Below are 26,814 nucleotides of genomic sequence, written 5' to 3' on the forward strand. Positions count from 1 at the left end.
GTGTAAATTTTTCAAAAGGTAGAGGGGGAAATATCCGTTTTTTATAAATACCCAGCTACGTGTAAACGTGGCTTTAGACCATGGCAACTGTCCAGGTTGGTAGTACTAGTGGAGCTTGACGAGAGATCCTGCAGTCGTCACTTCAGATGTTTTGCCTCCAACATCTCAGAAGACGGCCGAGGGAGATATTCAATCAGAATTAAAGCTGCAAGCAGCGATGAACGGGCCCTCGCACTCACGGCCACCGCCCCCATAAGCATATCAGAAATGACACCACCCACGACTTCCTATGTCAAACCATTGGAAAGTTATAGCAGAAAAAAGGGACAACCAATCAGAAGAAGGGGCGGGGCTAATTCAGGCCAATGAAGGTCAAGGACTCCATACAGAATCTGATGACACCACCCACGACTCTCTATGTCAAACCATTTAAAAGTTATAGCAGAAAATCGGGACAACCAATCCGAAGAAGGGGCGGGGCTAATTTTCACCAATTATGGTCAAGGACTCAATACCGAGTCCCATGACACCACCCACGACTCTTTATGTCAAACCTTTCAAAAGTTATGGCAGAGAAAATTATTCTAGGGGGCGCTGTTGAGCCGTTAGGCCACGCCCATTAATGCAAACCATGAAATATCAAATTTATCGCCAGGCCTGGCTTGCGTGCAAAATTTGGTGACTTTTGGAGAACTATCAAATATGGACCAATCAGATGAAGGGGGGCACGCTTTTTGGCGTCTAGCGTCGCCACGGTAACACTTTTGAAAGAGAAAAGTAATGCGCGTAGTCGCAAGATGAAGACGCACATTTTGATGTATAACACACCTGGGTGCACGTTACGGTTCGGGCCGTATTAATTGCCGAAAGAATGGCATAAATTGCACCAAAATTACACAATTAATTCAAAATGGCCGACTTCCTGTTCGGTTTTGGCCATGGCGCCAAGAGACTTTTCTTTAAGTTGCGACATGATACAGGTGTGTACCGATTTTCGTGCATGTACGTCAAACCGTATTGTGGGGCTTGAGGCACAAAGTTTTCCGGGGGGCGCTGTTGAGCCATTTTTCCACGCCCATTAATACAAACCATGAAATATCAAATTTATCGCCAGGCCTGCCTTGCATGCAAAATTTGGTGACTTTTGGGGAACTATCAAATATGGACCAATCAGATGAAGGGGGGGTGCGCTTGTTGGCGTCTAGCGTCGCCACGGTAACACTTTTGAAAGAGAAAAGTAATGCGCGTAGTCGCAGGATGGAGACGCACATTTTGATGTATAACACACCTGGGTGCATGTTACGGTTCGGGCCGTATTAATTCTCGAAGGAATGGCTCATATTGCTCCAAAATTACGCGATTAATTCAGAATGTTCAAAATGGCCGACTTCCTGTTCGGTTTCGGCCATGGCGCCAAGAGACTTTTCTTTAAGTTGCGACATGATACAGGTGTGTACCGATTTTCGTTCATGTACGTCAAACCGTATTATGGGGCTTGAGGCGCAAAGTTTTTTCTGTCTGAACCAACCAGATGACGGGTGGGCGCGCTTTTTGGCGTCTAGCGTCGCCATGGTAACGCTTTTGAAAGAGAAAAGTAATGCGCATAGTCGCAGGATGTAGACGCACATTTTGACGTATAACACACCTGGATGCACGTTACGGTTCGGGCCGTATTAACTGCCGAAGGAATGGCATAAATTGCGCCAAAGTGACACGATTAATTCAAAATGGCTGACTTCCTGTTCGGTTTCGGCCATGTCGCCAAGAGACTTTTCTTTAAGTTGTGTACTGATACAGGTGTGTAGCGATTTTTGTGCATGTACGTCAAACCGTATTGTGGGGCTTGAGGCACAAAGTTTTCCAGGGGGCACTGTTGAGCCATTTTGCCACGCCCATTAATGTAAACCATTAAATATCAAATTTTTCGCCAGGCCTGACTTGCATGCAAAATTTGGTGACTTTTTGGGCACGTTTAGGGGGGCAAAAAGGCCCTCCTTTCGTCAGAAGAAAAAAGAAAAAAGAAAGAAAAATTCCTACAGATACAATAGGGCCTTCGCACTGAAGGTGCTCGGGCCCTAATTAATATAAAGTAATGTGTAATGAGTAGCCTTGGGTCAATTCAAGCAAGAAGAGCCTAGTTGTCATAACTGAGGTAAGCTGGGCTTGTTCTATGAAGCAGATCCTGCCTATACGCCATCAATAACGGCTCCAAAAAAAGGACCTCAAAACTACTCTTCAGAAAACCTTTGAGTGATGTTGCAGAGGGGTTGTGCATTTCTTATTTAAAGATTACATTAAAATGAGAAACACTTGTTTGAGAGATCAAAACATGAAAGAAAAAAAAAACAATTTGGATGCAAAACAAATTGATTTAAAAAGGTTTGTTTTCTGAAAACATATGAGCTTGATAACACTGAACAATGAAAAAAAAAGGCCTTTATGTCGTAAATAATGTTAACTATCATTTTTGGCATCATCAGTATGCAGAATCATTTAGTGTACTTTTATCGCCTTAAAAGTAACCTCATCCCGAGTGCTCTAAGGGTCACACATCCCCTTCAGCTCAGATCAAAGTTTTACTTATTCATACAGTAATAGGCTCGGTGGAGCAACAGTGTTGAATATTTTAACTTTAATTTATTAATTTTGGCAAATATACACGTCTTGGACCAAGTTTAGTGTTCATTTCTGCTGTGCTCTTTGATCTGTGATGTAATCTCATGTCATGCCATTGAAAAACAAGATTAAATTTTGATTATTTTGACAGCGAGACTAAAAACAGACTAAGCGTGAACGCTCCATTCTGCTGACAAACTGCTATGTGGTCATGCCTTTTCCCTGCTGTCTTCTAATCCATTGTGGAATTAAATCTACGATGTGTGCTGAAACGGATCATGTTGGTTTAGAGATTTCAGCTTCTGTTTGAGTCCAGAGCTGCATTTTAATACACGTCCACTCTGCCAACGTCAGACAATGCTCACCGCTGCAGTCTGATTCACCAGACGGAGGTTGCCATCTAAAGAGATGAGCAGTTTTCACTCTTCTTGAACAATTTATACTTCACAAAGACTTTAACAATGGGTGTAATTTATATAAAAAAGTAAGGATGGTCCTCATTGTTGCATCCATTGACTGAGTGATGTCGAGCGTTGCCAAACTGAAAAGTGGGTTCCATGCATAGCTTTCGTCTTTCTACTTTTGATGCTTCGATACAGACGTCAGAAAATCAATAAAATCTCCATTCACTCCCATCTTAAAAAGGTCCAACTTTATGGCTGAAATAAACTATTTACAGCCTGGTTCAAAAAAACGTTTTGGTCTCTATTTTTTGATTTTCCATCCATGACAACTCTAAGATGGGTTTATTTTTTTGTATACCACATTAGGTGAATTTATATAAAGCAATACATTTTATTCTAATATGATTTGAATGACAGTTGGCTCAGCTAATGGTTACCCATTATCAGTTCCTCATTAGCGTCATGCTACGAAGCTCAGCGAAGTAATCAGTAGTTTGTCCTAACTCAGTGTCAGGTCATTTTTGATTTTGCCAATGTAACAACTTCTGAAACTGGATATTCCTTTGTAGCGGACACCAGCAGCTCTGCAGGTATTTCGGTGAGTATCAGCTGAAGGAGCTGGTATCCACAGCTAGCTTCCATTGAAATCCAGCAGGCGTGTTCCTGTTGGCTTGCCAGGCATCATAGCGGCACCAGTGTTGGGGTAGTTACTCAAAAAAAGTAATCCATTACATATTACTAGTTACTTTAAAAAAAAACGGTGACGCGCGCCGTACGGTGTGCGTCGCCGCGTACCCTACGCCGTAGGCTCTGCGTCGATTTAACGCGGAACCATAAATCAGCCTTAAGTCAGACAAGTGTTTCCATTCGCAACGCGTGAAGACGCATGAAAGGCAAGTTTGATTTTCTTTTCTGTTCTCCCGTTCTACATGTAGCTGAAAAGCTTAAAGTAACTAAAGTAACGTATTTTTTTTGTTTTAGAGTAACTATAACGGGATTACCTAAATTACAACTGTAACGCGGTACATTACTGCGTTACTGGCGAATGTAATCTCGTTACAGTAACGCATTACTTTGTAACGCGTTCAGAGCATGTGAGCGGAGTGGAGCGGCGAGAATTTCCGCTCCTCGCTCACAAAGGTTGTTACCGCTCCGCTCCGCCCTCAAAGTCGCAAAATGCCGCTCCAGCCATAACCGCTCCGCGCTCCAGTAACACTGCAACCCGCTCCGCTCCGCGCAGCGCAGCGCTCCACGCTCCGCTCCAAAAATGTTTGCATGCATATAAAATGCACATGTTTACCTCAAGCCTTAGATCTAACCAGAGGTGGATGAGAGAGAGAGAGAGAGAGAGAGAGAGAGAGAGAGAGAGAGAGAGAGAGAGAGAGAGAGACTCAGCAAAGTTACGTTCCTTGCAGCCAGTCACGGAGCCGAGAGGAACAATTACGCAGAGCCGACATACGTTTTAAAGTCCAAAAAATGGATATTTACTGACAAGAAAAAATAAGAAAATAATTTCACCTAATGGAATTATCTGGTTTAATACACTTTTGTTTAACCTTTCCCGAAACAATGTTTCATTCACTGTGTGTTCGGGTGTGTGTGTGTGAGACGTGTGGGTGCAGCGGAGGAGAGAGAGGGAGATGCAGGTGTGCGTGTGTGGAAGACCGGTACACGTGTTCAGTTACTTTTCAGTGTGTCCTCCGTTAGTTTCAGTCGTCGGCCCTCACGCGTTTTGTTTGCTCTTATTACATGTTTGTAATAAATGTGCGAGGTTGCACGGACAGCATTTTTCCTCCGTCCTTTTTTCCCTTCACTTTCCCCGGACTCCTAACGCCGGTTACGAGCCAGAGACCGAATTAAAATACCAGCTCTCCCAACTACGGTTCAGAGATAGGACTGGAAAAGAAGAAAGGTAACAGGTAGTTTGTGGAGAGGTGGGATATGTTTGGACACGCATCGAGGCCGTGATATGAGGGGTAACGGAGCGAAACTGGAGCGGGATGACGCCCCGCTCCAGCCAATCATCATAGAAAAAAAAATCCCGCTCTGCGCTCCTTTCAAAATTCGTCGCTCCGCTCCGCCGCTCGCTCACGCTCCGCTCCGCTCACATGCTCTGAACGCGTTACACCCAACACTGAGCGGCACACAGAATGAGGAAAAAGAGCATTCAAAACTCAAAATGGTTGAGCAAGCTGGATATAGCCCCAAGCTCAAAAATGGACAGGAACCTCTAACCTCGACTGTCTCCTCGGCCCCTTCAGCCGGTGTGTTTGCACTACACTGTAGCGCCACAAGAGAATCTTTGACTGAAAAATTTGCACCGCCGACCACCATGTGGCGGTAACGGGCAAAAATGGAGACCCGCAAACCATAGACATATATACGTAGACGCCCCATCGAGCGCTGAGCCGTACGTCAACGTCGCCGCCATATTGGATGTGGCAAAAATAAGAAGAATAGAGAAACATATTTTCTCATCAACATATTTAAAAATTTTCAAGTAACAAAATAACATATTTGAACCATTTTTCAGACAACAAATAACATTCTTATTTTTGTGAGGGGGGATATATATTGTTTTTCGGCACTACCTTGTTCTCTATAGCTGATATAACATGCCATCTGAGAACATTTAATATATTATATTTGGTGCCTAACTGTATAAAAGTATATTAGTGCGTGTGTGAATGAATAAATGAGGCGTAAAATGTAAAATTCTTTGTAGAAAGGCGCTTTATGAAAATAAGTCCATTTACTTGTGTTAGTTTACAGCGCAGTCTTGCCACATCCAATATGGCGGCGACGTTGACGTATCGCAGCAGCGGACCAGCCCACTCGATGCGGTGTCTACGTATATATGTCTATGCCGCAAACAGCTCAGCCCGGAGAAATCTACCCGGAACTCCCACCAGTGGAGATGCACCTACTGGTGAGACTGAACAGAATCCTGGATTGCTGCCACCACCTGGGGGACGTCCAGATCATGCAAACTGTCCTTATGAACTAATGTAGACCAGAGAATCACTTTGTTGTGGACTTATGGAGTTCTGCAAATTGAATCTTCTCTAGTAGGAGATTATCTGTACTTTTGAGTTCTAGGCTGAGCTATTGGCTCATACACAGGGCCTGACTGTCCTCTCACCAGGAACCGGGGCTTCCAGTCTTATCTGGGGAGTTATTTTATAGTTTCCATCTTACATTTATTCACCCAAGCATTTCACAAAAGAGACTCAGATTCCTTTGCCGCTATTGTTCCTTTGTTCATTTCATGTTATCTTTATTTTGCATTTTCAGACACTGTTTTGTCAGATTTAGACTTCAAAACTACATTTATAAAGAACGTGTTGGGTTTGGTAATATTTGACCATTGTGCAGCATGATTTTGGGTGAAAGTTTCTTTTTCTTTTATTCCTAAACTTTGTCGTATATCTTCATATCTTTTTTTATCTTTTTTCATTTCCTAAAAGAAAATAGAGACTTGCTGAATAAAAATAAAAGGTATCCACAGACATTATGATCTCCACTTTTACTTAAATACCATCACACAGAGAGAAAATACCATATCTTTACTGTAATTTCTGCTTTTCCGAGTTGTTTCCATTGCTACGACTTTCCTGCTCAGCCACTAGCCTCCTTCTGACAGGCACAATCAAACTCGCTAATAGAAATGCCAAGAACAAATGGTAGAGGCCCCCTAAAGCCCTGAAGATAAGTGAAAAAAAGCAGATAAAGACAGAGAAAGTCAGTGAAAGTCAGCAGTGGAGAGCTGTACTGTCGGAGAGTCTCCGTGGACGTCTGCTGGAGGACGTGAGGAAGGTGAAGAGCCCTCTGATCATGTCTCATTCCTGTTTATATTGGCAGCGCCACTGAAGGGAACCTTTGTTACACATGAATCGCTGTATGAAGGGAGAAACTCTGGCTACACAATAGACAGCAACATTTAATGAGAAATACTACAAGACAGCCTTGTCTGCAGCGTGTTTGTCCTCATTTGCTCCGTTTACCACTTCCTGCAAAGCAAGTTGAACGCGAAGTTATCCGTCATTTGAGGTTTTTCCTGCCATTATGTTTCAGAACAGTGTTTCCTGCACTTTTGTGCAACCTACATCTTAGTACTGTGATTGCTTTATTAAAAAGATGGAGCTACATGTGCATTACTCATGGTTCCCATGCCAACAGCAGCTGTTGTCAGGCCACCCGTGGCGTCTTCCCTGAAACTGGGATGCTCTCCCAGGCAAAGGGAACATCTCATTTTGTTTTCATATTGGTATAGAATTGCAGGTTTCCACGTCCATGTGCATACGTTATCATAAATCATCTCAGAAAGACCTGAAAGTGGCTCACAGCCAGCATCGTGCCTCCTTCATTTTCCTTTAAAGTCAAGCAAAGTAATGCAAATGGAATATTAATACCCCTGAGAGGATACCAACCAGTGGCTGCCTTGCATGATTATTAAAGATGAAATAAGATACGTTCTAATAAATAGTAATAGTGATAATAATTAAAGCTGCAAGCAGCGATGAACGGGCCCTCGTGCGTGCAATTTGCACCAATTAAGGTCGACTCTTTATGTCAAACCATTCAAAAATTATGGCCGAAAATAGGAACTATGAAATATCGACCAATTAGAAGAGGGGGCGGGGCAAATTCACACCAATTATGGTCAAGGGATTCAAAACCATGTCCGATGACACCACCCACGAGTCTTTATGTCAAACCATTCAAAGGTTATAGCAGAAAATAGGGACAACCAATCAGAAGAAGGGGCGGGGCTAAAACCGAGCTCAAGGTAAACAACGCCACAATAGAAGACCAAAAGATGATCCAAGGTGAAATATGGAATTTCTACAGTGACATATATAAATCTAAATATGATAAACCTAAATGTGACTTCTTTTTTGAAATGATCAAAGATAACATTAGAAAAAAATAAGTGACGATGACAAAAACCCCAAAGTTTTATGTTAGAAATGTACAGTATAGGTCCCCAGCATTTAGAAAACTGCCGGATGCTAACTTACATATGTTGGGAAATTAGCATAATTAGCATCAATTAGCATACTCACATATATGGACAATATTTCAGCAATTGCTTGGTCAATTTGGACAATATTAGAGTGGTTCTGGGGGTTATTGAGGATGCTGAATCCATTTCTGACATTTTCAAAATTCAAAATGGCCGTTTAAACCAGAAGTGGCCATATTTCAACTCCTGGTGGGCCGATTTTGATGAAGTTTCAGTCATTTTAGAAGTTTTAAAAGATGCTGAATCGATTGGATTGGACAGATAACTTATGTATTTGAAATAATTGAAACAACTCGGTTATAAATTGTAGGATATTTATGAACACAGTTATCCAAACAGTGCAGAACATGTACATTTTAATTCACATTACACTCTGAGGTGACTCACAATTGGGTATTGGAGGTAACAAAGGCAGGTACCACACCAAACTAGAATTAAAGCTGCAAGCAGCGATGAACGGGCCCTCCACCCTTGTGCACGTTCAGGCTGCAGTGGAAGCTTGTATGACTTGCATGTAGATTCTTCAGACCTGGGGCCTCATTTAAAATGGACTGCGTAGGAGTCATACTAAAAGTGCACGTACACCCAAAAGCCGAAAATGCCGGGCGCAAAAAAAAATCCGGATCAATAAAACCGTGTGCACTCACACTTGCACGCAATGTTCGCTTTATAAATCACAGTCCAGCTGGAAGGTTGCGCAGCTGAATCCGCCTCATATCCCGCCCTCTACACGCCCACTTTTTACCATAAATGCATATGGATGAGCCTACTGTGCATGCACAGTGGCTTCCTGCAGCCTGTTTGGCGTCAGAATGAATGAGAGGGTGTCCAGCCACCGTGCCACTGACTTTCACGGAGACTTAGATCTAGATGTTGTAGATCAGTGATTCTTAACCATAGGGCCGCGGCCCACACTTGGGCCGCGAGCGCCATCTAGTGGGCCGCGAAAAAAATTCAGTTTTGTACGTGTGGGCCGCGAGGGCCGCGGGACTGCATAGCAACTCCCGACCAAATGAGGAGAGAAGACCCTCAGCTAGCTCTAGGTGTAATAGTAAGAGAAATGGTGTGTATTTACAGAGTAAATCCTTCATTTTGCACAGAGTAGGTTTAGATCCGCCAGGATCAGGGATCGATTAATTGGGTCTGCGCCCAGAGCGAGCGAGCGCGGCGGGATCATTTATCCTGACTCGTCCGCGCAGCCGGGGAGGTCGGTGCCGCTCGGGCGGTGGGCTCCATCGTTACTGCTGAAGGATTGTACATGTAGATGTGTCTGCTGGACTGGACTGTTGTTCGGGCTCGCAAAAGCATCGGAAAGTGACTCTGCTGCAGCGGCCAGAGAGCTGCGGGTTCTGCCCGGCCGTCTCAGCTGATCAGGCTCGGATGAAATCCGACACGCGCAGTCCTGACAACTTATTAATGTAAATAAAACTTAGTAAGTAATTAGCTTGACTCTTACAGAGATGAGAAGCCTAACAGGTGGAAAGGGAAGTTCAACCCAGAATGGACAGATTCATCCTGGTTCAGTCTTCCCACTGGGACAAAACCAGTGTCTCATACGTTCAGAGACCGTGGCGTTCAAAGTGCGAAAGTAAAACGCCACTGAAACAAAACACAAAGTTTTTCATCAAACATATCCACTCAAGTCTGAACTGAAGTCACAGAAAATAAGCTGACCATCTTAAACATGTTTGGGTCCACATACAGCTGTGAAGCAGCTTTCTCCACAATGAACATAATTAAAACTAAATATCGTTCCAGGTTCATCAATGAGCACCTCCACATGTGCATGAGAACCTGACTCCATCCAGCCCAGATTTAAAGTCCTGGCAGGAGAAATTAGAGCTCAGTTCTCTCACTGAACAACAGAAAGTGAGGGCATAAGATTAAGGGGAAGAAAGAAAAACTGCAAAACTGTTAAATTGTTAAGATGTGTTTATATTAATTTAGTATAAAAATGTGTTGAGACAATTAACAAAGAAAAGGGGAAATTCAAACTGCTGGTAAAGAAATAAAATAAGATAGCATTTGAAAAATAAAATAAAATCTTATTTATTTATTTTATTTTTAAGAGAAAAAAATGTGTAATTGAAGTTACACATGTTAATGGGCAAATATGTACTTTTTTAATATAACAGTCAGATGCAGATGTTGATACAACTATGAGGCTACTTATATATATATATATATATATATATATATATATATATATATATATATATATATATATATTCATATATATATATATATATATATTTATTATGATGTTCTGGACCTTCGCTGCTATACAGTGTTAATATTTAACGGGCCTCGGGCCACTCTGTACTGAAAAAATTGGGCCCCAAGGTCAGAAAGGTTAAGAACCCCTGTTGTAGATGATGTGGAGGACAGGAAAACCACATTATTTGGTGGTCACAGTAAAAGTTAGAATAAGTATATAAATAGTATACAATAAAATAAAGCGAGTGAGTGGCAGCACGCCGTTACTGCCCGTTAGTGCCACGACGCAATTACCACTGGGGACAGGGGGGGCATGCCCCCCCCCACTTTTCAAAATCATGTATTTGTCCCCCCCACTTTACAGTTTAAAAACTAACGGTAGGCTCAGCCTGTGATTGCAAATCCTCAAGACTGTCTGTGCGAAAGCGATGCGAAGACGGGAGCGGAGCACCGCCCCCCCTCCTTAAAAGTAAACACAACATGCGAAAGTCGAGAGTCGTCAGCACCTGCAGGTGCACCGGGATGGCGCGATTCCGGCGGGTCGGTCTCTCTAAAGCTGGTCCCAATTCAGCACATAGATCCAAGAGCACTGCTCTTGGGAATCTAAATCGGCTTATTAGCCAGTCATCATCATGGGCCAGGAAATCTGCATGATCTCTGAACTGTCTCTCCATCCTGATCCAACCATTTCCGTGGTCCTCGAGTAGTGCCAGCGCATACATTGTGCAGCATTACGCACGGCTGTCACCGTGCATTTTATATTCTTACACAGCAATTAGACTGATTGTCACACAACTTGTCACGATTGATCATTAGATGATTAGACCGCTGCTATTAACCACTCATTTGAGGATGGGAGTATGATATATGTACGTCCTGCAAATGCCTGCGTAATGGCTTACTCGTGGAACACATGGATCTATGATGGTGCCGGCTTGGGTGTAAATGGATCTGTAAGTCTGATATGTGATGACATTGACTATGTTTACATGCAGTCCACATTCGTGTTATTGCCAATCTTCGCGTTTTAAAGTGGTTGTTGAGTGCATGTGGACGCAGTCACTGGGAGTATGACATGTATCTGGCTGCATTTCACCACCTCACCGCATGCGTCGCCAGTTCCCCATGTCTTAAGTAGATTCTTACGGGAGGGTGAGGGTTGCCGTAGGGATTTTTCGGTTAGTTTTTTCTTTTTAGATCCGAGGCTTTGCGTAGATGGCGGCTTCCGCAACTTTCAGGCACTTTTTCTGCGCAAGCAAGCTTTATAGATGAGGCCCCTGGACATTTAGCGGATGACACTAGCCATGACTCTCTATATCAAACCATTCAAAAGTTATGGCAGAAAGTAGGAACTGTCAGATATCAACCAATCAGAAGAAGGGGCGGGGCTAATTCAGACCAATGAAGGTCAAGGACTCAATACCGAGTCAGATCACACCACCCACGACTCTTTATGTCAAACTTTATGTGTATCCATCCATACATACTTATTCTCATTTGGGTCACAGGTATGGAAGCACATGTTTTTTCAAAAGGCGTGAATTCCGGAAACAGAGTCATAGATTTTGATTGCACATGCATAAACGTTATTTTGTGGTCATAGTTTTACCGGCAGCAAAGACAAGTTCAACAGTTTGAGCCTCCACTGGCTGTAAACTGTCACTAATGGAGTTGTGTAGACCTCGATGACAAGTTGTTGATGACCAGAGGTGTCAAAAGTATTCACCTTAATTACTCAGGTAAAAGTATAGATACTAGAGTTTAAAATACTCCTGTAGAAGTTGAAGTATCAACTCAAGTTTTTTACTCAAGTAAAAGTACAAAAGTACTGGTTTCAAAACTACCTAAAGTATAAAAGTAAAAGTAATGTAAGGGGGAAAAAAGCCATTAAGGACAAAAGCCATTGAAAATGAATGCATCTTAGTATAATGCAAATATATTAAAGAACCATATTAGTGTACTATTGAGCATTAACATGTGTTTCAGAGAGCAGGTGATATGATGACTAGTTGCCTATAAGTATTGTAATGGTGCAAAAAGTCAAACTTCAGAGGCATGTTATCATTTATCCTAACCTTTATTGGAATGTACATCCAAGTTTAGTTGCAGGAATCTGAGGGAACGGATGTAAGAACAAAACTGGACAAGAACATCTGAAACAACCACAACCAAATTCACTCTATCCAGATAGAGCAATTTAACTGGATAGTTTTTTTTTAAAGGCCGAAATGAAATAGAGTAACAAGGCTGTTTTTAAAATGTAAGGAGTAAAAAGTACAGATAATTGCGTGAAAATGTAAGGAGTAAAAGTAAAAAGTCGTCTGAAAAATAATTACTCCAGTGAAGTAAAGATAACCAAAATTTCTACTTAAGTAAGGTAACAAAGTATTTGTACTTCGTTACTTGACACTTCTGGTGATGACCATTGATTAGAATCAGGTGTGTTGATGCAAGATAACACCTAAACCATGCAGGACCCTTCTGATCCCTCTACCCCTCCTGCCCTCTCATCCTACCTGATCCCTCGAGGACCGGACTTGAAGAGCCCTGTGATAGACTATTTTGAAACCTCATACCTAAGTACTCTTCAGTAGCTCAACTGGATGCAAAGAGGCTTTCCACTGCAGAGCTTGTGTTCAAACCTTATCCCGGGACCGCTTTTAAAGCAATTTCCTTCTACTGAGGACTAAAAACTCACTAGGAAGCCTTAGCAGCATGTGACTCTATGGCACAAGATGTTATGGAGGTGCATGGTCTAAAGAAGACTTAAGGTTCAATTCCTTCTAGAGTTCTTCATCCTGTTGTCTTTAAAAAGCACCAAACCTGTCAATTTTAAAGTTCAACATTCAAAATGAAAAGTTAAATGCGCTATGAGACATGACTGAAGAGGTTATTTGGTGGTTTGGAGGGATTGCAATTTTCAGTGCAGCTGAACTTGTCTCTGGTGTAGCTCATCTTGGAACAAAGAGGGTTTCAAATGCAGAGGTTATTGGAGCAAACCCTATACCTGAGCCACTTTTAAAATAATGTCCTACTGAGGATTGAAAACTGGCCAGGAAGCCTGTGAAAGAGGTGAGTACTGTATGTGGCGCATCATGGTAAAGAGCTGCACATTGTTAAAGACACTGTGAGTTCAATTCCCGCCAGAGGTCTTCAGCCTGTTGACTTTAAGTAGCACATAATCTAATGCATGTTATCATTTATCCTAACCTTTATTGGAATGTACATCCAAGTTTAGTTGCAGGAATCTGAGGGCAACGGGTGTAAGAACAAAACTGGACAAGAACATCTGTGCCACAACCACAACCAAATTCACTCCATGGAGCAATTTAACTGGGTAGTTTTTTTTAAAGGCCAAAAGGAAATAGGCTGTTTTTAAAATGTAAGGAGTAAAAAGTACAGATGATTGCGTGAAAATGTAAGGAGTAAAAGTAAAAAGTCGTCCGAAAAATGATTACTCCAGTGATATATAGATAACCAAAATTTCTACTTAAGTAAGGTAACGAAGTATTTGTACTTTGTTACTTGACACCTCTGGTTGTGCACCATGGAAGAGTGCCGCACATTGTTAAACAGACTGTGAGTTCAATTCCCGCCAGAGTTCTTCATCCAGTTGTCTTTAAGTAGATCGAAATCCACTTTTAGAGTTCAACACTCAAAATGAAAAGATAAATGCACTATGAGAGATGTCTTCCCCCAAGGATACTGGTGGTGTGGAGGGTTTGCTCAGGGCTCTAAGGTGCCAATGAAAGGGTGGTGCGTGCTGGTTCAAACCCTCCCCATCCTCACAATCTGGGGAGGTAGAGGCATCAGACCTTATACCTGGACCACTTTTAAAATTACGTCCTTCTACTGACGATTGAAAACTGGCCAGGAAGCCTGTGAAAGAGGTGTGTACTGTATGTGGCCCATCATGGTAAGGCGCTGCACATTGTTAAAGACACTGTGAGTTCAATTCCCGCCAGAGTTCTTCATCCAGTTGTCTTTAAGTAGATCCAAATCCACTTTTAAAGTTCAACACTCAAAATGAAAAGATAAATGCACTATGAGAGATGTCTTCCCCCAAGGATACTGGTGGTGTGGAGGGTTTGCTCAGGGCTCTAAGGTGCCAATGAAAGGGTGGTGCATGCTGATTCAAACCCTCCCCGTCCTCACAATCTGTAGAGGTAGAGGCATCAGACCTTATACCTGGACCACTTTTAAAATTACGTCCTTCTACTGACGATTGAAAACTGGCCAGGAAGCCTGGGAAAGAGGCAAGAATGTAGGGCCTCGTGGTAAAGCGCTGTACATTGTTAAAGAGACTGAGAGTTCAATTCCTGCCAGAGGTCTTCAGCCCGTTGACTTTAAGTAGCACAAATCCACTTTTAGAGTTCAACGCTAAAAATGAAAAGATAAATGCACTATGAGAGATGTCTTCCCCCAAGGATACTGGTGGTGTGGAGGGTTTGCTCAGGGCTCTAAGGTGCCAATGAAAGGGTGGTGCATGCTGGTTCAAACCCTCCCCATCCTCACAATCTGGTGAGGTAGAGGCATCAGACCTTATACCTGGACCACTTTTAAAATGACGTCCTTCTACTGACAATTGAAAACTGGCCATGAAGCCTGGGAAAGAGGCAAGAATGTGGCGCATCATGGTAAAGAGCTGCACATTGTTAAAGAGACTGAGAGTTCAATTCCAGCCAGAGGTCTTCAGCCCGTTGACTTTAAGTAGCACAAAATCTACTTTTAGAGTTCAACACTCAAAATGAAAAGATAAATGCACTAAGAGAGATGTCTTCCCCCCAAGGATACTGGTGGTGTGGAGGGTTTGCTCATGGCTTTAAGGCACCAATGAAAGGGTGGTGCATGCTGGTTCAAACCCTCCCCATCCTCAGTATCTGGAGGGGTAGAGGGGTCAGGGAGGCTGAGAAGGCAGGAGCGCTAGGGGGATGAGAAGGTTAGGGGGGCGTCAGGTAGGAGGAGATGGCATGAGGGCTAGGGAGTAAGAGGACAGCTGAAGGGCTAGGGGTATGAGGTAGGAAGAGGAGGGCTTGGTGGGGTCAGGTAGGATGAGGAGGGCTTGTAGGATGAGAAGGTTAGGGGTGGTCAGGTAGGAGGAGAGGGCATGAGGGCTAGGGGCTATGAGGAGGGCTAGGGACTAAGAGGACAGCTGTATGAGGTAAGAAGAGCCCTCCTTCCTTGGTGGGGTCTGGAAGGTTGAGAAGGGCAAGGGGGGCCAGGAAGGATGAGGTGTAAGAGGGGGCATGAGGCAAGAAGAGAGGCAGGCTAGGTAGGAGTGCTCGGGGGATCAGGTAAGAGGAAATTGGGCTATGTGGATCAGGTGATAGGGCCTTTTACAAATCAAAGCTTTGAAAAGGGTAATTACTTTCTTACCTGATCCCCTGGGTGCTCCTACCTCATCCTACCTGACCACACCTCAGGATGAGGAGGACCCCCCTCATCCTACCTGACCCCACCAAGCTCTCCTCATTCTACCTGACCCCCCTAGCCCTCCTCATCTTACCTGACCCCCATAGCCCTCCTCATCCTACCTGACCCCACTAAGCCCTCCTCATCCTACCTGAGCCCACCAAGCCCTCCTCATCCTACCTGACCCCACCAAGCCCTCCTCATCCCCCTAGCCCTCCTCATCCTACCTGACCCCGCTAGCCGTCCTCTTCCTACCTGACCCCGCTAGCCGTCCTCATCCTACCTGACCCCCCCTAGCACTCCTCATCCTACCTGACCCCCAAGCCCTCCTCATCCTACCTGACCCCACTAAGCCCTCCTCATCCTACCTGAGCCGCCTAGCCATCCTCATCCTACCTGAGCCCACCAAGCCCTCCTCATCCTACCTGACCCCACCAAGCCCTCCTCATCCCCTTAGCCCTCCTCATCCTACCTGACCCCGCTAGCCGTCCTCTTCCTACCTGACCCCCCCTAGCACTCCTCATCCTACCTGACCCCCAAGCCCTCCTCATCCTACCTCATCACCCTAGCACTCCTAACCTCTCATCCTCCCCTTCAGATACTGAGGATGGGGAGGGTTTGAACCAGCATGCACCACCCTTTCATTGGCACCTTATAGCCATGAGCAAACCCTCCGCACCACCAGTATCCTTGGGGGGAAGACATCTCTCTTAGTGCATTTATCTTTTCATTTTTAGCGTTGAACTCTAAAAGTGGATTTGTGCTACTTAAAGTCAACGGGCTGAAGACCTCTGGCAGGAATTGAACTCTCAGTCTCTTTAACAATGTACAGCGCTTTACCATGAGGCCCCACATTCTTGCCTCTTTCCCAGGCTTCCTGGCCAGTTTTCAATCGTCAGTAGAAGGACGTAATTTTAAAAGTGGTCCAGGTATAAGGTCTGATGCCTCTACCTCTCCATATTGAGAGGATGGGGAGGGTTTGAACCAGCATGCACCACCCTTTCATTGGCACCTTAGAGCCCTGAGCAAACCCTCCACACCACCAGTATCCTTGGGGGAAGACATCTCTCATAGTGCATTTATCTTTTCATTTTGAGTGTTGAACTTTAAAAGTGGATTTGGATCTACTTAAAGACAACTGGATGAAGAACTCTGGCGGGAATTGAACTCACAGTGTCTTTAACAATGTGCAGCGCCTTACCATGATGCGCCACATACAGTACTCACCTCTTTCACAGGCTTCCTGGCCAGTTTTCAATCCTTAGTAGAAGGACGTAATTTTAAAAGCGGTCCAGGTATAAGGTCTGATGCCTCTACCTACCCAGATTGTGAGGATGGGGAGGGTTTGAACCAGCATGGACCACCCTTTCATTGGCACCTTAGAGCCCTGAACAAATCCTCCACACCACCAGTATCCTTGGGGGAAGACATCTCTCATAGTGCATTTATCTTTTCATTTTGAGTGTTGAACTCTAAAAGTGGATTTTGTGCTACTTAAAGTCAACGGGCTGAAGACCTCTGGCGGGAATTGAACTCTCAGTCTCTTTAACAATGTGCAGCTCTTTACCATGATGCGCCACATTCTTGCCTCTTTCCTAGGCTTCCTGGCCAGTTTTCAATTGTCAGTAGAAGGACGTCATTTTAAAAGTGGTCCAGGTATAAGGTCTGATGCCAACTTAAAGACAACTGGATGAAGAAGTCCGGCGGGAATTGAACTCACAGTCTGTTTAACAACGTGCGGCACTCTTCCATGGTGCACAACATACTTGCCTCCTTTGCAGGCTTCCTGGCCAGTTTTCAGTCCTCAGTTGAAGGACATCATTTAAAAAGTGGTCCAATTATAAGGTCTGATGCCTCCAGATACTGATGATTGTTTGAACCAGCATGCACCACCTTTTCATTGGCGCCTTTAAGGCGAAGACATCTCTCTTATTTATCTTTTCATTTTTAGCATTGAACTCTAAAAGTGGATTTGTGCTACTTAAAGTCAACGGGCTGAAGACCTCTGGCGGGAATTGAACTCACAGTCTCTTTAAGATACTAAACTCGAGTTTCTCCAGGAACATTTGTTTGGTTAAAAACGTTACATTATGTAATTATTTATCCTTATGTATGCATTACTTAGTATTAATTAATACATTAGTTAATACATAAGTAAAACGTTAATAATGTCCCTAGTAATCATTTACTAATGCTGTTTATTTGGAGTGAATAAGCATTAAGTAACAGCTACCTAATACATCTACTAATCATTCACTAATGGTGTACATGTTTACTGGATGGGCATTATTAAACAACTTTTTAGAATCTTAAGTAATCATTTCCTAATGGTGTGGTGTGTGTGTTATCAGGTAGCTTACCTGACCTTATGAACGGTAACCTGACATAAACCTTAATAAATTTAGGGTCTGCGTTGGTATTACGCGGACCCATAAATCAGCCTTTTAAAAAGCGAGTTTCAGCTGTCAATCAAAAGAACATGGGGGCCCTAACGGGTTCGTAATTATAAGGCTGTGGCCTGTCATATTGGTGTGAATACACATTCACAACCTCTTCAGTGTCACAACTAACATTAGGATCCTTTATTTTTCCTAATGTTGAATTCACCGCACTCCCTGGTGCCACGTCACTTCCGGTTCAGCTTTTTCAGATGCGGAAGTAACCGGAGGTCACTGTAGTATATATTTATGCGTATTTCAATGAAAATTCAGTTCCTACATTATTTTCCTACACATTGATTCACAGGGGTCTCCAACCTGCAATATGCTCTTTAAATGTTTCAGATCATCAAACAAATTTAAATATTAGACAAAGATAACACAAGTAAACATAAAATGCAGTTTTTAAATGAAGGTTTTTATTATTAAGGGAAAGGAAAATCCAAACCCACATGGCCGTGTGTGAAAAAGTGATTGCCCCCTAAACCTAATAACTGGTTGTTCCACCCTTAGCAGCAACAACTGCAATCAAGCGTTTGCCATCACTGGCAATGAGTCTTTTCCAGCTGTGGAGGAGTTTTGGACCACTCATCTTTGCAGAATTGCTGTAATTCAGCCACATTGGAGGGTTTTTGAGCATGAACCTCCTTTTTAAGGTCTTTGACTAGGCCACTCCAAAGTCTTCATTTAGTTTTTCATCAGCCATTCAGAGGTGGACTTGCTGGTGTGTTTTGGATCATTGTCCTGCTGCAGAACCCAAGTGGCTTCAGCTTGAGGTCACGAACAGATGGCCGGACATTCTCCTTCAGGATGTTTTGGTGGACAGCAGAATTCATGGTTTCATTTACAACAACAAGTCTTCCAGGTCCTGAAGCAGCAGAACAGCCCAGACCATCACACTACCACCACCATGTTTTACTGTTGCTATGGCATAGAAACTGTTCTTGAGTCCGTTTGTGTGTGATTTTAGTGTCCTGAAACGTCTGCCTGATGGCAACAGTTCAAAGAGTGAGTGTCCTGTGTGTGTGTATATATATATATATATATATATATATATATATATATATATATACATATATATATATATATATATATATATATACAATACAATACAATATATAATATAATATAATATAATATATATAGTTCATGAATGGGTTTTGAGTGTGTGTTTCAGCAGCTTTCAAATGTTACACTTATTACTTAGATGTATAAGAAGTCTTTATAATCTGAAGGTGTCGTACTGTTAAGAACTAGTTCTAACAAAATATGTTTAACATTAGTCCTCAGAAGATAAACTTAATTGTCTCACAGTAAAGAACCTGAGAGGCAGCACTTGATTGAAACTGAAAAGGCTTTTGATAATGCATCCAAGATAATGTAAGTCATCCTCTCTGTTACAGAATCATAAAGGAAGACCAAAAAGACCGTACAGCTGTGAGCAGTGTGGAGCGGCTTTTGCCCGAAAAGGTAACCTAAAGCGACACCAGCTCATTCACTCTGGAGAAAAGCCTTACAGATGTGAGCAGTGTGGGGCGGCTTTTACCACATCAAGTAATCTCAGCCGCCATGAAAGAATTCACACTGGATGAAAAGTGTACATCTGTGATCACTACTGTTATTTTTAAAGTTCAGTTAAAAGTTAAAGTTAAAAGTTTAGTTTGAAAGAAGTTTGTGTTTAGTTAGTTGTTGTTTATGTGTAGTTTAGTTTTGTAAATAAATTGTGATTAATTTGAATGAGAGAAGTAGTTTGTGTTTATTTTATCCATATTAGTCACAGCTGCTGTTGTAAAGGTCTGAGCTCAGACTCCTTCCTTCACTGTTATTCTGTAACACCCCCCCGGGCAACAGGCTGGCACGTAGGGAATAACAGATACTTTCAGACCCATTTTGCTGTTTAGTTGTTAATTCCTGATAAGTCAGGTGGTGCCCCATTTTAATTGATTCATTTTGATAAGTCATCGTCTTTATTCGTTATTAATAACTATTGTAAGACAATTATGAATAACTTTCTAATAACTGAACCAGCACTGACACCAGCCCCGTCCTCGGTGTCCACATGCAGGACAGTAGCTCTCAAGGACCAGGTTTGGACACTCCTGGTTTAGGACTTTATACACAAATAACACTAAAGTTTTGACTTTGATTGTAGATGTTCTGGAGAACCCATGAAGGGAGGCCAACACAAGAGAGATGGTCTCTTACTGGTTCCTGTCAGCACTCGCGCTGCTGCTTTGATCAAATCTACTGAATAAATGAAGCTTGTAAAACAGACATAACTGTTGATGAGACAGTGAGACAAAATTAAGACTTATTAAAAAACTCAACCTAAAATGCAATCAACAGTTCCAGATATAAAAGACCAGATTCTACCATCAGAGTAGAAATGAAGGGTAGAGCAGAGAAAGAAGAAAAGTGATCAACAAGTGTTCCTGCTGAACAACTACATCTAATGTGACTGAACATGAGTCCAACTGTCCACTTCCTGTCAGCAGCTGGACAACCGGACGTCCTCCAGGTATTTTATCCTCTATTTGGGTTTGGAGACGCGGCTGCAGAGACTGCTGGGGTCACTGTTGGTTGGTTTTGATCCTCACAGCAGAATAAGTCACCACATCTTCTTCCTCCTCGACCTGAAATGAACAAACCAGCAACGTCACGATTCATCAGAAATCCTGCTCATCAGCCCGTGTAATCACCTGTTCTTCTATATTTACTTACATTTTTCTCAGCAAAAGTCTTTCCAGAGTGATCAATAGAGGCGTAGGTCACGTTGTTCTCTGACTCACCCTGGAGGAAACAAAACAAGAAATACTCAGGAAGTGTCTTTAAGATCTGTGTTGCTGTTTGAAACCACAAGTTTCATTCGCCGTCACGATGAATGTAAGTTGTTTTCAGCCACAAGAGACGAGAAGGAGATCAGATCATAAATGTTATAAGAACTGGACAGGGTCTCGGTGACGTCACCCACAGGTTTTTGAAGACTCTGATTCTTTGTAGTGTGCAGTGACCCGTTAGAATAGAAGGACTTGCTGTCCTCCCTCTATCTGTCTTCACCTGGAGGTAAAAGTATCTGCTCACAGATTCTCAGCTAAACTCTGTAAACTCTCTCCGTAATCCTACAATAGTCCTCCCACATTTAAGATGGGAACATTATGAAGAAGCAAAACCACATGTGAGTGGAAGTATTTGGATTGAAACCACCAACAGCAGCATAGCTAACATTGGTCTCTGGATCATTCTGGAGACAAACACAAATGCAGAATTTTCTCTTAAACTCTGTTACACCAACATTTGTTTTAAAGGAGCATGAGGCTCCTTTTAAGAAATTAGACTCTCTAGCGCCACCCTTCACCACGACGGCCGTCGGGGGTACTGCAGCCAACAGTGAAGCCGGCACGGGAGAACGGGGAGAACGTGCATGCAGCGTCATGTGACGTCACATCTGCAGGACAGCGCGGGAAATTCCGGCCCGGAATTGCAGCACATTTTGCAGCACACAGCCTGTTCAAAGCAACGGAAAGATACACTAGAGAGCTCATTCTTTTTGGTTTGGAACGCTTCATCTGACATTATTACTAGAAAACTTAAAACGTATACAAATTTTTTTCATAAATCCTGCCTCAATCCTGCCTCATGCTCCTTTAAAGCACAACTTGATTTCACTGTTCCAGAGAGGAATCGAGCTCTGAACATCAACGTTGCTGCAGTTCCATGTTTGACCACAAGGGAAGAAACGGCGCTCTGATACTCACATTGTGGTGCATCAGCTGCTGAACATCTGAAACAAAGGTCACATTTCAAGAGTTAGTCAAGACCATCATTACATGTCCATCAGGTTCATTCAGTACATAATGTTTCTACTAATAAACTTCTGCTCTGCATTAAAGGTATTATCAGGACGACTCAACAAAGAAATATCCAGCTGATCCAAAACACTCCAGCAAGATTTTATGTGAACATTCAGATTCAACTTGAGCATTTTTTAAATGTCTTATTCTTCAAAGAAGAATACATGTAGTTTTCTTCACATATAAAGACACCATGAAAAAATCTCTGGAGTACGGAAGAGTATTAGGGCCAAGCAGGAGAAAAATTAAAATAATATTTTAGAGGAGGAAGATTCGTTTTTCATTATGCACTTCGAGAAAAAAGTGGAAATGTCAAGAGAAAAGTGGAAATGTTGAGATTAATGTCGATGTACAATTTCAAGAAAAAAGTCGGAATGTTGAGAAAAAAGTCAAAATGTCGAGAATAACGTTGAAATGTTGAGCAAAAAGTCAAAATTGCTGCTGCTGCTGCAGAGCTGTCAGTCACTCTCCTAACTGGATTTGATGGGCCAGAGTAGACATTTCCACTTTATTCTTGAAATTGTATTTCAACATTAATCTCGACATTTGGACTTTTTTCTCGAAGTGCACAATAAAAAAAAATCTCCCCCTCTCAAATATTTTTTCTCCTGCATGGCCCTGATACTCTTCCGTACTGGACGATCAAGACCTCAGAGTTGTGTTTCATCTCAACAGAGGATTTGACCTCTGCAGTTTTTGGAGGTTCCTGGAGTTTCCACAAGTGGAATCTGAGACTTCAGATATAATCTGGTTCAGTTCTGCACATGTGCTCTTTTCTGATGACTTTCATACTTGATTCATTCTGCTTATCTTCTGTTTCTTTGGTTTTTCTCCTGCATATGATGAAAATAACGACAACAGCAGCCAGAACCACCATCACCCCCCGACTGCTGATCTGAGAGGAATCTGGAATCAAAGGATTCAACTAAATGATTGCAAAGGAAATATGAATAATCCTCTGAATTAATTATGCATGGATGAGGTTTATTGTGATAATAAACTGTTTAGATGATGTTTTGTACTTCTCTCCTTTATTTCCTTGTCTTCATGATTTCAGGATGTCTTTCCTGTAAAGTCCAGCGTGTATTCAGCATCTATCTTCACTCTGTCTCCTTCAACAACCTGGCAGGTGAATCTTCTCTTGGATCCTCTATCATCTATCCCCCATGGATCCCCCATCTATCATCGCCACGGTAACGCTTTTTACTGAGAAAAGTAATGCGCGTTGTCGGAGGATGGAGACGCACATTTTGATGTATAACACACCTGGGTGCACGTTACGGTTCGGGCCGTATTAACTGTCGAAGGAATGGCATAAATTGCGGCAAAATTACACGATTAATTCAAAATGGCCGACTTCCGACATGTCGCCAAGAGACTTTTCTTTAAGTTGCGACATGATACAGGTGTGTAGCGATTTCCGTGCATGTACCTCAAACCGTATTGTGGGGCTTGAGGAGTTTTCTAGGGGGCGCTGTTGAGCCATTAGGCCACGCCCATTAATGCAAACCATTAAATATCACATTTTTCGCCAGGCCTGGCTTGGTGCAAAATTTGGTGCCCTTTGGAGAACTATCAAATATGGACCAATCAGATGAAGGGGGGCGCGCTTTTTGGCGTTTAGCATCGCCACGGTAACGCTTTTGAAAGAGAAAAGTAATGCGCGTCGTTGCAGGATGGAGACGCACATTTTGATGTATAACACACCTGGGTGCACGTTACGGTTCGGGCCGTATTAACGGCCGAAGGAATGGCATAAATTGCGCCAAAATTACACGATTAATTCAAAATGGCCGACATCCTGTTCGGTTTCGGCCATGGCTCCAAGAGACTTTTCTTTAAGTTGTGACATGATACAAGTGTGTACCGATTTTCGTGCATGTACGTCAAACCGTATCGTGGGGCTTGAGGCACAAAGTTTTCTAGGGGGCGCTGTTGAGCCATTAGGCCACGCCCATTAATGCAAACTATGAAATATCACATTTTTCGCCAGGCCTGGCTTGGTGCAAAATTTGGTGACTTTTGGGGCACATTTAGGGGGGAAAAAAGGCCCTCATTTCGTCAGGAGAAGGAAAATAAATATTCCTACAGATACAATAGGGCAGGGGTATTCAACTAGATTCGGCCGGGGGCCACATCTGCAAAAGGACTGTATGAAGAGGGCCACACAATTTGAAAATTTGGGGGTTTTCAAAAGGTATTTTGCACTCAAAGACGAAGACTTATGTATATATAATACATTTGTATTATACATTTGAATATATCTAGTTTACATATGAAATATGTATTAATTGTCTCCAGATTTAGTCATTGTGAATGTTAAATATAATATTCAAATAAAGAAATATTATTTTAAATGCAAGTTCATTTTGAAACCATGCATTGTGCAAACTTAATGAAGTTGATATTGACCTACTTTTAATAAAACACGCGTTAATGACAAAGCACCACTTTCCACCAAGATTTCCGTATTTCAATATTATATTAAGCATTGAGCACAAGCATTTTAGTCCATAGTAGCCAGTTTGATGTTACAAATAAGCAACTAAAATATTAACAAGCTCCTTTATTAATGAAACATCTGTGCATTATATCAGCAAAACAAAACAATCACATGAAATTATAGGAGGCTTAGAAGTTCATCTGAAATGCAAAGTCCTCACTTATTCAAATGAAAAAAATGTCAGGCCAATCCTGGAAGCCTAATGATGTCAACAAGTCATCTGTACAACGGAGGTTAATAATAATGCATCACTATTATTTAAAAAAAAAAAAAAAAAAAAAAAAAATTAAACAACCCCTTTTTTTTTTAAATATGACCAGGGGCCACATAAAAGCTCCTGGCGGGCCGCATGTGGCCCGCGGGCCGCCAATTGAATATCCCTGCAATAGGGCCTTCGCACTGTAAGTGCTCGGGCCCTAACTATTTTTAAACAGGAACACATCTGCTCAAAGATATTCCAACCAAATGATGCCTCGGCCTCTAAGACCTTTTGTTTCCCCTTCAGTAGCTTCGGTATCTTGTTAAAAATCCCCTTATTCCACCCTGTCTGACAGTGTCACATATACAAGCCTCTGATTTAGCCTGTTCCAACTTTTCACTGAAGCTGTATAATATTTATGTGAATAGAAATATCTAACCCCAATACTTCAGTCATTTTATGGTTGGACCACTCCATCAAATATCTTTTTTTTTTCTTCAAATTTTTTATCATTTTACAGACTTTCGCCAGACTATAACCTGGGATCTGCACCAGAATTTACAACAAATTTATAGTTTTGTGAAGTTTATGGCCCAGTGGCGTGAGTTTATGACTGGAGCATCAGTTACGGGAGGTAAGATGAAATTCAGTCTGACGTTGCTGGATCTCACTGTTCTCTTTATGTTATGAAGATTGGCTTCATTTTGACATGATCAACCCAAACAGAAGGCCTGGGATTCCCAACATCAGGTTCGTGTTCTTCAAAAGCAACCCAAACATTCACTAAAGTAAAAGTTGGTTTGCACCCTCACACTGCAAAAACTCAAAATCTTACCAGGAATATTTGTCTTATTTCTAGTTAGAATGTCTCATTTTTAGTCAAAAAAATCTCATTACACTTAAAACAAGAGTCATCACCAAAAAATAACTTGTTATTTGAAAATTTCCACCTGTTTCAAATAAATTTTCACTTGAAATAAGTAGAAAAATCTGCCAGTGGGACAAGATTTATCTTCTCAATTCAAGCAAAAATATCTTGTTCCACTGGCAGATTTTTCTACTTATTTTAAGTGAAAATCTACTTGAAACAGGTGAAAATTGTTGTTTTTTTCCAGTGATTTTCCAGTGTTTTTTTTACTAAAAATTAGACATTTTAACGAGACGAATATTCTTGTTAAGATTTTGAGTTTTTGCAGTGTAGATCGTACAGGAAACCTCCTACTTCTTTCTCCACTCTTCATGAGTCTGGTCACGACTCGCTCCATCCCTCCCTCTCTCACCCTGCCTTGGGCTCACATTGTGCATTCATTACCATTAAAGACTCCCCAGCTTGTCTTGATATTAGGCTGCGTTCCTGCGCTCCGAGCTTCCTGACATTGGTCACACTCTCATCGGTAATCTGGTCTGAACTGATGCACGATTTCCTTGTGGGGACTCTTAGCTGAGAGGCTGAAACACACACACACAGATTACACTTCTGGTGGAGGTCTATGCCCAACTGAGGTGTATCCAGAACCAATTGCTGCAGCTTTTGATGACTTGCCCACCATGGCTGAGACCAATCTGAGCCGACGGCGTGGCGGAGCTCTGGGCCGTCGCGGGGATGACTGGAGAACCACTACCATGCACTTCATAATAAGTGCATAAACATCTCAAGCCAGTTGTTTTGCAATGAAGAATGCTTCCAGATGTGGCATGTGTATGCCCAAAAGATGAAATCTCATCTTTACAAAGTGAGACAGGAAGACCTCTGGGATGTTTTACCCCCAATAAATTGATACAGATCAAAACATGAACTAAGCAAAAGCCTAGTTCTCAAAATAAAGTAGCTTACGTATGAGAAAAGGAAAAAAGTAAAGTGAAGAGAACGCTCTGGAATCACAACATATCTTTTAAGCCTGAAAGATACGCCTTTGTCGAGCTGCTTCACGACAGATTCAAACAACTGAAAGAAATTTGTTTCTGCTTTGTGTCATGCTAACTAGCATTAGATACGTCCGCTGCTAAAGAAAGAAAGAAAGAAAGAAAGAAAGAAAGAAAGAAAGAAAGAAAGAAAGAAAGAAAGAAAGAAAGAAAGAAAGAAAGAAAGAAAGAGTTGCCAAGTCAGCTGTGACTTGAAGATCATTTTGTTTTTAGTTTAAACATAAC

The sequence above is a fragment of the Cololabis saira genome, chromosome 24 (assembly GCF_033807715.1).
Source record: "Cololabis saira isolate AMF1-May2022 chromosome 24, fColSai1.1, whole genome shotgun sequence".
In the NCBI taxonomy this organism is placed as follows: domain Eukaryota; kingdom Metazoa; phylum Chordata; class Actinopteri; order Beloniformes; family Belonidae; genus Cololabis; species Cololabis saira.